Source organism: Lepisma saccharinum, chromosome 15 (genome assembly GCF_977018435.1).
Source record: "Lepisma saccharinum chromosome 15, izLepSacc3.1, whole genome shotgun sequence".
NCBI classification, from domain to species: domain Eukaryota; kingdom Metazoa; phylum Arthropoda; class Insecta; order Zygentoma; family Lepismatidae; genus Lepisma; species Lepisma saccharinum.
In genome coordinates, this window is record NC_139243.1 from 77,311,352 (window position 1) to 77,327,440 (window position 16,089).

Here is a 16,089-nt window from a genome sequence, read left to right on the forward strand (position 1 = left end):
TGTCATTTTTGTTTAAGTTCAATCGTAAAAAATGACTGAAATTTTTTCCTAAATATGATAAATTTGCCCATTATGGATAATGTGGTAGCAATAATACTAGCCATATTGAAAGTGTGAATATCTGCAGGTATACTCTGTCGCGGGAATCTCTGGAGCAAGCGAACGAAAGCAAAGTCTTTGCGGAAGTAGCGACTCGAGAAGCCTTGAACTATGAACTCGTGAGAGGGAACAGGATTGAGTGGAAGAGGAAAAGTGACTGCTCTAATCAGTCTTTGCAACAGCGCCCACTCACTGTCATGCGGAGGCCTTGCCCCACAGATTCTCAGTTTAGTGTATTACCTGAACTGACTTAATTATGAACAATCCTATAATACAAAGCAAAACACACAAAAGGCTCATTGCGTAATTGATGGCAGCTCTAAGCCAAACAAAATACTCTGTTTATCCTAATAACCATCGATTACATGTATCGCATAACCGCAGTCATGAAAGGCAATTGATTTCTACCACTCTTTGATATACTACACCAACATCCGTGCAGTCAATAACTGGATTTGATTCAGCGGTTGTAAATGTTACTACGTGTATTTGCGATATTGAGGCACTCTTTGTGGGGTTCGGAGGTTCAAGTTTTGGTTTCACTGCATATTTTAAACCTTACGGGCTTACCCAAAACCGTACGGCCACCTTCATTTACTATAGCCTGTCCCAACTATCTCTGGTGCAAGGCCGCGCATAGCGTCCGAGAAGCGGGGGGAATTTAGCAGCCGGAGGGAAGCAGTAAAAGCTGCACTAAGGCTGGTAACTGCAATCGCTTCCCCCCACTCAACGAAATCCCGTTCCCTCTCACGTGTTCATTGGTGGAGCCGTCTCGCGTCACTACTTGCGCAGAGACTTGTTTTCGTTGGCTTCCTCCAGAGATATCTGGGACAGAGTATATAAATGGCCAGCAGATCGTCCACTAATGTAGGATCGTAGGTTGGATATCTGTGCAATACATTGCGTTTGACCCTTCACTACTCATTCAACTCACCTATACTCTGTCCCAGGAATTTCTGCAGCAATCAAACGAAAAATGTGTTCTGCGCAAGTAGTGACATGAGAGGGCTTCATCAATGAACGCGTGAGGGGGAAGTGAGTGCCTGGAGGAGATAACGTGGCTGCAGCTGGGAGCCATTTGAAACTACGAGGGACATTTGCAGCAGCGTGCACTGCTTTGCTCCACAACTCGCTTTCTCTCCTTCTCTACCGTAATGCACGGCGTTTCTCCACAGATTCCCGGAACAGAGTATAGGTAAATCATGACGTTGTAAATGAACACCCATAACTACTGTGACGGTTAATTCTATAATTTAATTTGAATGACAATTCCTTTCGGAAAACTCTGCGAATACATACATTAATGTGGAGTCTAGTTCCCTAATATTTAAAAATATACAAAAAAATTGGTGGCGGTGGTGGGTGATTTCTGGAAAATTATTCAGATTTTTCAATTTTTGGAACCTAAAGTAACACCCGTGTTTTTGTGAGCTAAAACTGCTGTCTGGTTTTATGGCTGGAGGCCAACATGTTAGCAAGGGAAGTGGGGAGCGGGGAATACCCCGCACACCCATTAGTCAACAGCGGTGGCACCGAGAGTTACGGCGTGGCAGGAGGAAGTACTACGCACACCTCGACTGGATTGGTCGCTTCCCCGCATGTAGAGCGCCCGCCTTAAGACCAGAGAATTTCAGAGCTCTATATCCCATTTAGAGGCAGACCTAATCGACGAGAAGTCGTTTTTGTCACATAACATTTAACTGCAGGCAATAGGGAGCTGAGAAAACCAACGCTGTCACTTGTAAATTATAGCTTCAGAGCGTGCAAATGAACTGATGTTTACGGACAACTTCAAGAGGACAGAGGTGAAAAACGGTGTGAGATACACACATCCAATTTTGTACAACTTCCAGAGGTAAACTTCATAATACCTCATGGTATTTTAGCACAAAGCATTTCAAGAGCAGCCATTTATCTTACAAGAAAATGAGCCTACATGATCCATTAGAGCAGATAAGTTCGACTATAGTTATTCCTATTCCTATTTCCCGCTTGAAGAATTTGCAACACAATGATTGGTGAAGTAAATGATGGAGCATGTAGACTATGTTACACTCAAGAAGCTGCCTCCGTTGCCAAGGACATTAAGCGGTCCTTGCCACGGAAAATACCAGGTTTGAGTCCTGGCCTTGGCAGAAGTGTCCATTAGCTTCATCGACTGGCCACTAATTATTATAATCGATTAGCCAAATGTGACATGAAATAAAGAATATACAAATATGACATTGCAGGTCTTATCGAAGAATGAACCGCGGTAGCTGAGTCGTTGGGGAGTCTCACTACCATGCGAGAGACCACGGTTTCATCCCGGGATATTTTTCACCTTCCAAACTGCTGTGGTTGGTCAAGTGAGTAGCTGGAAGATACACTGCGGGGAGGGGTTAAAGGTGGCCAGGGGTCTGGTGCTGATCACATGACCCCAACATTCGGCCGTGATCAAGAAAGTGTAGGGCCGTAGCCCCACACCCAATATACGCCTTTATGTCATGATGCAAAGCGCACTGGGGGTCTTATCTTTGATATGACAATTTTAATTCTAGTCCATCGAGCTAATCATTCCGGCAGAGATACGCAGAATATACATTTACAAAACCCAGGTCAATTTTGAACTGCTGAGATTTAACGCCACCCCTTTACCCCCTCCACTCTAAGACTCCTCCCCCAAAACATTATTTTGCAAATTTGAATTATTTAAATGCTTTCTATCTCTTCTTTAAAAATGTAAAATTCCTTTCATTTCATCTAAAAATTATGTCCCGCGTCGACAGCCATCTGCTAACCACAGCGCCGTTGAACGTGAAGAATATTGACGCTTTTTCTACTTGACGTTGTGTGAAAATGTATGCGTAACTTCACAGCAACGTTCGTGCTCATTTTTGTAATGTTATGGCAACACTGCTTCCTCTTCTCCTATGTACGCGACCATAGAAGAGCGTTCTCTCACAATTGAGTCCAGTTGCCCTTGACTATTGTAAATTGACTCAAAAGAGGAACACAATCATATCTTTGTGTGTTTAGGAGAATTGCGAATATGCAATGTATTCAAAATCACCGACCTCCAAATTCTGTCCAGGGAACAGGATTGCGTGAGGGAGAACATCGACTGAAGCGAAAACACATTGATACGCTCCGCCCACCCCGCGTTCTCTCCTTCTCCACCATTGTGTGTGGCCTTGGTGCAGAGATTCTCAGGATAATGCATATACCCGAGTGGTTAGCATACTAAGCAAGGGCATATTTAAGGAGGCTCCGTTGTTCTAGGCAAGAATTAGATTGGGATAAAATGGCTTTTAATTTGACACTTCCTAACATTTATGCAAGTGGATGCTACAAAACTTTGTAGATCTGCCGGATCAAAAAGATACAAGCTTTTAGGATCAAAGATTAATTGCACTTCAAATGTCTGAGGATTATCTGAAAGCAATATTTGTTCTCCAAGAAATTATATCAAATCTAGTTTGGAAATTCAGATCTATATCCAGAAATTATAAAGCAATAGTGTACCTCAGAGTGAAAAATAATTGTTACGCATAGTGGAGACCTTTGTACCGTATATGCTACACAAATTACGATGAATAATAATAATTATAATAACAACAACAATCATCATCATCCTGAGAATAATAATAATAGTAAATGTTAACCATGAGATTGACATTTTCAAATGATGAATAGGAATTCATTCTCTGAAGGAAAACAATAATGAAAAGTTTATTTTCTTTAATAAAATTTCGGATGCTTCGGAGGAAGAAGAAACGACAATTTTTCAAATCAGCTCCGACATACCGATGTAGACCCACATAGATTCCGAATTGGTACACAAATTCCACTTACTAGTGTTCCACATTCTTTTCTTTGTCAAAAGGCAATCTTCTAGAGGCTGAAAAACGACAAATGGCAGAAGTAATGGATTATCCATTTAGAAACATAGGCTATCTTAAATTTAACACACAGTTCCAAAACAAGGACGTCTATAGAGGCCATTAACATATACTATGAATTGAAATCTTATGTAATTACATGTTGACTGGCTTCTTGATCCTACAGTCTACTCTCGTTAAAATGTTTATTTCGTGGTTCTTGTACACTCATGGGCATTACTGGATTGTAACGACCCCATTGATTGTTAAAGAGCTCGTTGGAACCCAGTAGTGTTCGAGGGTGTACGCTTCTAATTGAAAACTGAACACCGCAGGGACATATTCTTTTCATACATGAACTCATGTGTGCCTGTTTGCCTATTAATGAGACGGACGGGTCGAAATAGTTCTTGGCATGAGATGTAGAGAGAAACACCAGCATTAAATGGAGGCTCGACTAATACTCGAAACCGGGACAACGAAGAATCAGGTGATTTGTACAGTTAGTACTCACTGTACCAGGCATTCTGATGGTTTAGTCCATACGGCGTCTGAATGCTGGAGACCCGGATTCGATTCCCCGGAATGGGTGTTTTAAGATGGAATTTTTCCGGCTTTATTCACACATAAAGCGGCTCTGGGCCTTACCGAACCTCAAATATATTGGCACCTTGGGCAACGTTGGGAGCAAAGGCGGCTGGAACGTGGTGTTGATCACATAACATCCAAAACGGCAGATGGAAGAATAAGTGGGGGGGCCCTACCCCCACTTGGCATAGTGCAAAGTGAACGGGGAACTTCATCTCTCTATTTTAAATTGCCTACTTCCTTCCAACTGTCCGAAACATTTTCGAATTCAATGGACGGTAAATTTCATACTTGTGGCGTGTGCTTTTAATTTCAATTCATAAGTTTTTCTTTTAAATTTTATGTATTAAATGTTTTGTTTTATTTATTCCCATGAAGCTCAAGAGTTGATGACTATCACAATTTTAGTGAATGAAACGAACAAGAGAAAAGAAAATTAAATGTGCACTAAATGTGATATGAAATAAGAAATATAAAAATATAACATTCCAGGTCTTATCGAAGAATGAACCGCGGTTGCTCAGTCGTTGGGGAATCTGCCATACGAGAGACCCCGGTTCGATCCCCGGCTGGGGAGAACTGGGATATTTTCAACATGCTGAAACGGCTTCGGTGGGTCAAGTGGGTACCTGGAGGATACTCTGGGGGTAAAGGCGGCCATGGCGTTGGTGCTGATCACATCCATGATCATATGCCATGCAATGTTGATGCACATGCTATTCAGAGACACCAAAAAAATTCACTCACTATATCTCTTGTCTACTCTTACGGCGGGCGGTCTACATGCTGGCAAGGGAAGTGAGGAATGGGAAAGCGACCAATACAGCGCGAGAAGAAACGCAGCAGCCGGTAGAACGAGATGCGTGTATAGTACTTCCTCCCGACACTTCGTAACTTTCGGCGCCACCGCTGTTGTCCGCTAGGTCTGCGGCGCAGAGGTGTCGACAGGGGGGTTTTATGGCGCAGGTTGCGCTATCGAGATTTTGGGGGGGATTTTTTTTCCTTTAAATAATATAAAATTCAACATTTATATCTTTTCCAAAATATATGTAAAAATTTTACACCTTAAATGCACCATATTTAATCCATTAGTTGAAGAAATGGAAGTGTTTAGGGCTTTATCGAAGGGGGAGGGAGATATCGAACTAGTACATATTAGGCCTTCATTGACACGTGTGTCCTGAGGGGGATTCTGAATTAAACTTTAGGGCGGACAGTATCCAACTCTAGGTCTTAGATTATGGCGAGTACTTTAGTTAGAGGGGGATTGAGCATTAAATTGACGGGGTATGCAATTCTTGTGTATTACTATTGTCTTAGACTGTTGCGGAAATTCTGGTATGGAGACTGAGAATTAATTTTTTGAAGGAGGCAATCTCCACTCTTCAATATCAACATTACTACGTCTAAAATTAGCATGAGAATTTTGGTGGTATAGGATTGAGTATGAAATTTGAAGGGGGAGATTTCTCTTGATAAAGTGTTAAATCTTAGATTTTCAAGGGATTTCTGTAGTGGAGAGAGAGATCGAACATTACATTTCGGAGACTGTATTTAGCGATAAGGCATCCATACGTTTTCAACCCCGAATGTGCCAAAGGAAAAGCTGGAAAAGGAAAGGACTAAATATCTCGGGATCTTAAGAAAGTATTGACACCCCATTAAATTAATATTCTTCAAAGGCTGCAAAGAAATGGATGTAAAAATAATTTGTTGCTACGATGTGTATTTGGCGCTTTAATGAGATGAATATGAAGTTTTTATACTACAGCTGCATTACAAGACAAGCGAAATTATCGATTGGTTGATTTGGTGTTTTAAGTTCACTTTATGCACTCTAAGGCTAATCGGGATTGAACCTACAGTTTAAAGTGCGATCCACGTGATATTCTCGATTATGATGGACGATTTTAGGGGTGGTCTCGAGTGATGGCACCCCTGTTTAGGGAGGAAAGGAATATATGGTATTATGGCAACCCTGGTTATGTAGCAGTGCGATGGTGAGTTGTGCTCCGTATTTAAGTGAAAATACAATGGGAACAATAGTTTATTAGTGATGAAATTGAGGTGCACGACTAACAGTAAGTACTACTGATCATGAAGAATCGACTTTATATACTTATTTAAGCTTTGAAATGTAATTAAATACAAAAAACAGTTGGTGTTAGTCCGATGCAAATGTAAACAAAGTGGATAGCAGTGTTGCCAATATACTATAAGGAATTATCACCATCTTACTCAGTGTTGGCAAGTTACAAACAATGACGCATCGATCTCAAAATGGCTACTTTCTGATATACAAAGTATATTCTATCTATTTCTACGTTTAGTAATGCCATTCTTCTCTTACTCCCGTCACTGAAAATAAGAAACGTGAGCATACTCATTATTATTCACCGAATAATCTAGATATTGTGCGAGGTATCCCAAAATCCACACAAATCATGGGATTATGCAGCAAATGTTCAAAACCCGTTACCCGGCAAGACACTAACTTAAAAATTCAATGTAGAGATTGTAAAAATTTATTTCACAGTGCATGTGTAAATCTAGCAGAAGAAGATATCAAATTTCTTCGCTCTAATGAACAGTTATGGCGTTGCAACGACTGTAACCAAGAGCGTCGCCGTAGTATAACCAGCGATACACCTGTGGAAGTTCAAACTCAATGTCCTACACTACTCGAAGTTTATCAGTTGTTGTTAAGTGTTAAAGATGATTTGTATAACTTGAAGAAGTCTAATAAACAAACCGAGGATGAGCTAGGCAAATCAATAAATCTATCTCACGAGAAATTGGACGAAAATTCTAACCTCCTGAAAAATCAAAGTGAATTGATAAAAACTTGTATGACCACAATTGAGAACCTCAAAAGTGATAACGCGAGATTACAAAAGCAAATTGACAAACTTCATACTCAGGTTGATGAACTTGATCAATACAGCAGGAGGAATACGCTTGAAGTTTGTGGTGTACCAGAGGTTCCAAATGAAAATGTTTTTGCAACAGTTAAAAATGTAGGTCGTGCTCTCGACATCGAAATTAATGACGGTATGATCGATGCGTGTCACAGGCTCAAAAAACATCCAGGTCAAAGTGCGTCCAATATTATTGTTAAATTTGTAAGGAGAACTGATAAAGATAAATTTGTTCAAAGGAGAAAGGTTAAACGTAATCTAAACTGTAAAGACATTGGTCTCACCATAGGGGGGCCTATTTATGTAAATCAAAGTCTCACAATGCAAAGGAAAATCGCCTTCAGTGAAGCACGGAAAGTTAAAAGGGAAAAAGGTTATGAATATCTGTGGATTGATTGGTCTGGTAATGTTAAGTTAAGAAAGAAAACAAATGATTCGGTGGTTCATATATTAAACTCAATAAATGATGTTCTTAACTTGAAGTAAAGGTATGACCGAAACCGACAACTATTTTTCAATATATTATCAAAATGTAAGAGGAATTAGAACTAAATTAGATCAAGTATACAGGAGTATATTGGCCGCCAATTATGACTTTATATTGTTAACTGAAACTTGGTTAAATAATAGTATTTTTGACAGCGAATTTATAGATGATACCTTGTCTTTCGTCAAGACAGAAATTATAGAAATGGGGGTGGTTCATTAATAGCTATCTTAAATTGCTTCCGTGCTCAACAAATTGAATTTAACATTGACAACTTACAAGTGGTTTGTATTAAGGTTGTAATAGACGGAAACGTTTACATTATTGTGTCAGTATATTTTCCACCAAATTCAAAAATTGAAACATATCATGATTTTTTTGTAAAATTTGAAGATGTCATTAATTTCAACCCTTATAATATTATACTTATTGGTGATTTTAATCTACCTCTTGTAACTGGTCCAGATTATGATCTATTGGAAGGTGATCGTATTTGTTTAGCATTAGCAAATTTTCTTTCTATGTTTAATCTCCATTCTTTCAATAGTATTAGGAATGGCAATGGAAGAACCTTAGATTTAGTATTAACTAATTTAACTAATATTAATGTCATTAGATCTACTGATACGTTTGTACCTGAAGATTACCATCACCCTGCATTGATTGTCGAAATTGTAAATTCTTCTATAAAATTCAGAGAAAAGATCAGTGGCGTACCCACTTATAATTATTCAAAAGCGAATTTTCTTGGCCTATATAAGGACCTGGAGAAAGTAAATTGGGATCAAATAATTAAACATCAAAATCCAAATATTGCATTATCACAATTCTACTCATTACTAGACGCAGTTTTAAGTGGGTATGTCCCTAAAAGGAAAAGATATAAGAGATCATATCCAAGCTGGTTCACATCTGAAATAATAAGAACTTTAAAGAACAAAGAATATTATAGGAAAAGGAAGAACTTATCCTATTATAACAACATTATGTTTATAGAGACACGTAGGAATTTAAAGAGTATGATAAGTAAAGCATACAAGTCTTATTTGAGAAATGTTGAAGAAAATATCACTGATAACTCAAAGATGTTCTGGAATTTCATTAAAAACAAAAAGAGAAATTTAAGTAAACAGAAACAAATGACTTATGAAGCCCAAAATCTTGAGTCCAGCAAGGAAATTGCCGATTCCTATGCTAAGTATTTTAACAGTGTGTATTCCTCTTCTCCCTCATCATATTCAATTCCTGAACCTTCCTATACTGAGGTAACTCATTGTCTTAACATTCACTCAGTAACTAATGATGATTATAACGAATCTGTAAAAAAATTAAAATCGAGTAAATCTAGTGGTGCGGATCAAATTCCTACTTATATATTTAAAGCTTGCGCTGACGTATTACGCATACCACTTTGTCATATATTTAATCAGATATTAAAAACCCAAATATTTCCCGATATTTGGAAAATTAGCAAAGTAGTCCCCATTTTTAAATCTGGTAATGCTTCTGATGTAAAAAACTATCGACCTATATCTCTCATTTCCGCTCCGTCTAAGATATTTGAACAAATTATTTATAAAAAATTATTTAACCATGTCAAACCATTTATAACTACAGAGCAACATGGGTTTTACCCGAACAGAAGTACTACAACTAACTTGATCACATTAACCCAATTTGTTTTTGACTCATTTAATGAGGGATCCCCAGTAGATGTAATATATATTGATTTTGCCAAAGCTTTTGACAAATTAGACCACTCAATTTTGCTTCAGAAATTATCAAACTTTGGCTTTTCCATAAGTTTATTAAAACTAGTTGCTTCCTATTTAAGTAATCGAACCCAATTTGTAACATATAATCAGGTAACCTCTTTTCCGTTTATTGTGCACTCTGGCGTACCACAGGGTTCAAATTTGGGCCCTTTATTTTTTCTATTATATATTAATGACTTACCACGAACAATTAAACACTCCAAGTGCTTATTGTTTGCCGATGATGTAAAAATATACAAGAGAGTAAATCATGAGACTGACTGTCTAGCTCTCCAATCCGATTTAAATAATTGTTACGTTTGGTCACAAACAAATAAGCTTTCTTTTAATGTCAATAAATGCTTCGTACTTTCTTTTGCTCGACGACATATGAGATACACTCACAAATATATAATTAACAGTAATTCTTTAAGTAGAAAAAGCATTACCAAGGATTTAGGAATATGGTTAAACAACAAACTCACCTTTGATACTCATATTGAAAAAGTAGTTAACGACTCTTATAAAATGCTTGGCTTTGTTTTAAGAAACTCCAGAGATTTATTTAATATCAACTCTTTAGTACATTTATTTAATAATCTTGTACGAGCAAAATTAGAATACGGGAGTACGGTATGGAACCCATACATCTCATGCCATATCAATAAAATTGAAAAAATTCAGAATAAATTTTTACGACATATTTACTACAAAAAATACAAGAAATCTTCATATGCAGATCGCATCTCCTATGTTAAATTACTAAATGAATTCTCATGTGATACACTTCAACGAAGACGCGAAACTGCTGACCATATATTCCTATACAAACTTATCAATGGTATACTTGAGTGTGAAAATCTTTTACAGTTGATAAACTTTAACGTCAATTATAAGGTATTAAGAGTAAGACAACCATTTTACTGCAATAAATCAAACACAAAATTCCATCAAAATTCTCCAATCATTCGATTATTAAGTAAACATAATAATATTGCCCCGAATGGAATTGATTTGGACTTTGCTTTTAATATTAAAAACTATCTATATAGTTTAAACAACATATTAGATATAATATACAAATAAAACTTATCCAATTCTTATATATATATATATATATATATTTATAGTCTCAAATACAATTTATAGCTTTTTAAATTTGTATACATATAAACGAATTCAAATTTGAACTTTTGCTTTGTATTGATTTTTCCTGTTTCTTATTTAAATAGTGGTATTCGTATAATTTCTTTATTATTCTCAAGCTTTGATAGTTTGTTACTTGTTTATGTTTTGTTTCTTCTGTCCTTTAGTTTTCTCATCTGTTCAAAATTTGTAATATGTATATGTATGTAATTTTTTGTATTTGTGTAACTTTTGTATTTGTATAACTTTTTGTATTCGTATTTATCCAAGGTTTTGGTAATAATTACGATGTGTTTATATCATGTATTATATATTTATGTAAATTATATTGTATATTGCAAATTGTAATGCCTATTGTAATTGGAGCATTCGCTCTGTTATAGGCGACTGGTTAATAAATAAATAAATAAATAAATAAATGTTCAGTAAATGTAAAGCTAAGGAAAAAGTTACTTTCGGTGGACACGCTGTCGTAATTAAATATTTTGTGGGCATTACGATGTGGTTTAAGGGCGCGAATGATATGATTTGGGGGGGATGCATGACATGATTTTGGGGGGATGCGCCATTGGCCAGGGGATGGGAACCCCTGCTGCGGCGTATTCTCCGCTCTCCACTTCCTTTGCCAGCATGTAGGTCACTTTCCCCATTCCTTCCTTTCACGCAATCCCGTTCCTGTGACATGCTTTTCGTTGGAGCCGTCTGCGTCACTACTTGCGCAGAGACTGGTTTTCGTTCGCTTCCTCCAGAGATACCAGGGACAGAGCGTGGTTTGGATGTGAATATTGGATCGATATAAATAGAGCTAATTTCATTGCCAAAAACTATGTTCTTTTATTTAATATTTACCCGTTCGAGTTTCAAGTTTGTTTGTTAATCAATAGAATTACCTATATCTACGTATATTCATGAGATTGCGAAAGAAAAAAATATTCATATTTTCTACAATGTTGAATTTCACAGGTTCAAATGAGAATTCATCATTGAATGATTGCCTACTAAATCGAATTGAAAGGAATTTTCATTATGTAACTTTTTAAAGACTCTTCCGAACATTGCAGTTCATATACACATTTGTTCCACTTTAATTATTCTAATACACAAATAATGAAAAACTTCTACAACACAAATGTCTGGTTTTTTGACCCGTCTTTATTTCCATGCGATAATGATCACATTATTAAACAATCGGACGATGTACGTAGATTTTTAATGTTTTCGCAAGCGTTATTTAAAATAAAATACTACTGTAAATGCTATGGATTTATGGCGCGGATAGTAGACAAGTGGGTAACGTTGCAATAAAATACTTATTTCACTCATTCGTTGCAAGTCTAAATAGCGGAAGAAACTTTTCAATCTATTCCTCTCACCTTTAAGCAATTATCATAACTTACCTGGCTGATTTCTTAATGTTCCCCAACAGCCTTCAGAACTCATGAGGTGATATTGACATGTCTGTTCCAAGAGAAATTGTCGCAGTGGAATTCGCAAAGCAACGTCACCCATTTTGTGCATGCCCCCCCCCCCCCCCCGGCCCCTCTACCATCAATGCACACGCAATCCACTACTTAGTTGCGACACAAGAGGAAATACATGTGAAAACATCCGGTCAATATTTTTCGGAAGCAAAAAATAACAATAAATTAACAGAACTATACTCTTCACAACAAAGTGACCAACACACACTATCCCAACTATCTCTGTTCAAGTAGTGACGCGATGGTTCCACCAATGAACACACGAAGGAAACGAAATTGCGTGGAAGGGGGAAAGCGACTGAAGTTACCAGCCTTTCCAGCAGCGCGCACAGCTTCGCTCTACCCAGTCGATTTCCCCCCTTCTCTGTCGCTTTGCGCGGCCTTGCTCCAGAGATATTTGGGACAGAGTATAGTCGTCGAAAATAGAATATCTACAAGTGCGAGTATAATAACTAGATTTTTAAAAGCTAACATAAGATTTCAATGTACGCCGCCTTTCAGGGTACAAATAACGGGACTTTCCCCTATTACACTTCGAGTGGAAACAAAGGTGAATTTTCTTCTCTCTCCCATTTAACAATACCATTGTCCCATTCAATACCGTAACTGATAGACTTTCATTCTTTCTTGTATAAGTTTCCAGAAAGTCCGAGTGATTCTCTTCCCACAAACCCGACTTCAGGATCTCCCGATATAAAGGAAAGATATTGAATGAAATTATTCCAGTTGTCTGTCGTTTGAGTAGAGGCAACAAGTTATTTGGTTAGAAAAGTAACGGAGTTATAGTTAAAGCATAGGCGTGCGCCCCCGGAGGCGGGGGCATAGGGGGGCATTTGCCCCTCCTAATACGTGCCCTTGGAAATTTGGTGTACAGAAATCTTATTACCTTATTAAACAATACTAAGCCAACGAAAGTTCTAAGCAACTACAGCGGATTCATTTCCTATGCAAATGGACTATTATATCTTACATGGTTCTCCAGCAAATTACTTGTTATTAAGACAAAAGCATTTTATTCGTTAGCCTAGTTGTGGTAAACCTATGTGGTCACAGAATAAGTTGATCACACATTGGAAATGAATAAATCATGTGTAGTATTTTTAATCTGCTCTAGGAAATCATGTTTATATGTAAATTAGTCTGAACCGCAGAGAAGGAAAGTAAAGAGGGAAGTGAACAGAGAACTTTTGTGCCACGGAAGCTGGAATTTTATTTAACGCGCCTGTTTAGTGCCCATCAATATAATAAAACAGTGAGATGGAAAGAGTTTTTTTCTTTCTCCGACAAGGCTCTTGTCCCCATCTTTAACAGCCGGATTGTTGATTATTTGACCAGCAGCGCGAAGCAGCAATTACCGTGCATTTTCTTAAAATCTTCAAAAGATATTTCAGTTCTGTCTTTCTTTATCTTTACATATTTACTATTGTAAATTGATCCAAAAGAGGAACACAATCATATCTTTGTGTGTTTAAGAGAATTGCGAATATGCAATGTATTCAAAATCACCGACCTCCAAATTCTGTCCAGGGAATAGGATTGCGTGAGGGAGAACATCGACTGAAGCGAAAACACATTGATACGCTCCGCCCACCCCGCGTTCTCTCCTTCTCCACCATTGTGTGTGGCCTTGGTGCAGAGATTCTCAGGATAATGCATATACCCGAGTGGTTAGCATACTAAGCAAGGGCATATTTAAGGAGGCTCCGTTGTTCTAGGCAAGAATTAGATTGGGATAAAATGGCTTTTAATTTGACACTTCCTAACATTTATGCAAGTGGATGCTACAAAACTTTGTAGATCTGCCGGATCAAAAAGATACAAGCTTGTAGGATCAAAGATGAATTGCACTTCAAATTTCTGAGGATTATCTGAAAGCAATATTTGTTCTCCAAGAAATTATATCAAATCTAGTTTGGAAATTCAGATCTATATCCAGAAATTATAAAGCAATAGTGTACCTCAGTTTGAAAAATAATTGTTACGCATAGTGGAGACCTTTGTACCGTATATGCTACACAAATTACGATGAATAATAATAATTATAATAACAACAACAATCATCATCATCCTGAGAATAATAATAATAGTAAATGTTAACCATGAGATTGACATTTTCAAATGATGAATAGGAATTCATTCTCTGAAGGAAAACAATAATGAAAAGTTTTTTCTTTAATAAAATTTCGGATGCTTCGGAGGAAGAAGAAACGACAATTTTTCAAATCAGCTCCGACATACCGATGTAGACCCACATAGATTCCGAATTGGTACACAAATTCCTTTTCGTTTCGCGGCGCCGTTAATGCTTCAAGATTTTTCCGCTGGGCCCAAGTCAGAATGTAGGCCTACATAATACTTGCAACGCTCAGTTAGTATAGTTAGGATGCTTGCTTTAAGTTAAAAAATGAACACATATTTCAAATTCAGAAACATTTCATGTGCAAAAAGGACTAAATAAGCACAATCTGTATTCGGAAGCAAGTGTCCTTTCAGTGAAAATATTGTAACATTTCGCGGTCCCTCTGTAAGCCTGAAAGCCTACACCTTGGTTACAACTGTTCTATAAGGCTGTGAAACTAAAGCCTTGTAAATGCATGCGAACATATTTGTAATCGACAACTCGGACATTATTTGCTCCAGACCCTCAGCCACCTACGACAGGCCCTGAATCTTCTAGGTAAATATTCCTGCAAAGTGAAGTTTAATGATCACCGCTATCGAAGAGGGGTACTTTCTTACAACTTCCGCAGTATATAGGCCTAGTTCATATTTAAAACTCATATTTGGGAATCTGGCTTACACGGATTATTTTCAATTACTTTCATTACTTATAACTCGAGATTACAGTTAAATATTAATAGATTTCTAGATAGGCTATACTCTGTCTCATTTATCTCTGGAGCCAGGCGACGGAGGGTAATCGAATGGGCAGAGCGAAGCAGTACACGCTGCTAGGAATTCTGGTAACTGCAATCGCTTCCCCCCAATCAACGAAATGCCGTTCCCTCGCACGTGTTCATTATTGGAGCCGTCTCGCGTCACTACTTGCGCAGAGATTTGTTTTCGTTCGCTTCCTCCAGAGATATCTGGGACAGAGTGTAAATGGCTAGCAGATCGTCCTCTAATGCAGGATCGTAGGTTGGATATCTCTGCAATACATTACTCCTTCAGCTCACCTATACTCTGTCCCAGGAATCTGTGCAGCAAGCGAACGAAAAATGTGTTCTGCGCAAGTAGTGACATGAGAGGGCTTGACCAATAAACGCGTGAGGGGGAAGTGAGTTTTTGGAAGGGATAACGTGGCTGCAGCTGGGAGCCATTTGCAACTACCAGGGACATTTACAGCAGCACGCACTGCTTTGCTCCACACGCTCGCTTTCTCCCCTTCTCTATCGTAATGCACGGCGTTGCTCCACATATTCCCGGAATAGAGTACAGGTGAATCAGACAACTACTGTGCCACTAACTCTATAATTTAATTTGAATGACAATTCCTTTCGGTAAACTGTGCGAATACATTAATGTGGTATCTAGTTCCCTAATATTCAAAAATATACAAAAAAATGATGGCGGCGGTGGTGGTGGGGGAAGGGGTATTTTGGGAAAATTATTCAATATTTTCAATTTTGGAACCAAAAATAACACCCGCGTTTTTGTGAGCTAAAGCTGTTGTCTGGTTTTACGGCGAAGGCCGGATTGACCATCAATGGTTTTGGTATATTGTATTAATTAATTGCTGGCCAGCTACAAGGTGTA

General features: G+C 37.9%; 1 long non-coding RNA gene across 1 annotated transcript in view; it reads right to left on the reverse strand.

Moving 5' to 3' along the window:
* The window catches only part of LOC145999514 (uncharacterized), a 95,114-nt gene extending 82,792 nt beyond the window's left edge, over positions 1 to 12,322 (reverse strand). The window contains exon 1 of the long non-coding RNA XR_014443410.1: positions 12,250 to 12,322. This is a non-coding gene — a long non-coding RNA (uncharacterized LOC145999514). The remainder of the gene's footprint in view (positions 1 to 12,249) is intronic.
* Between the last annotated feature and the right edge of the window lie 3,767 nt (positions 12,323 to 16,089).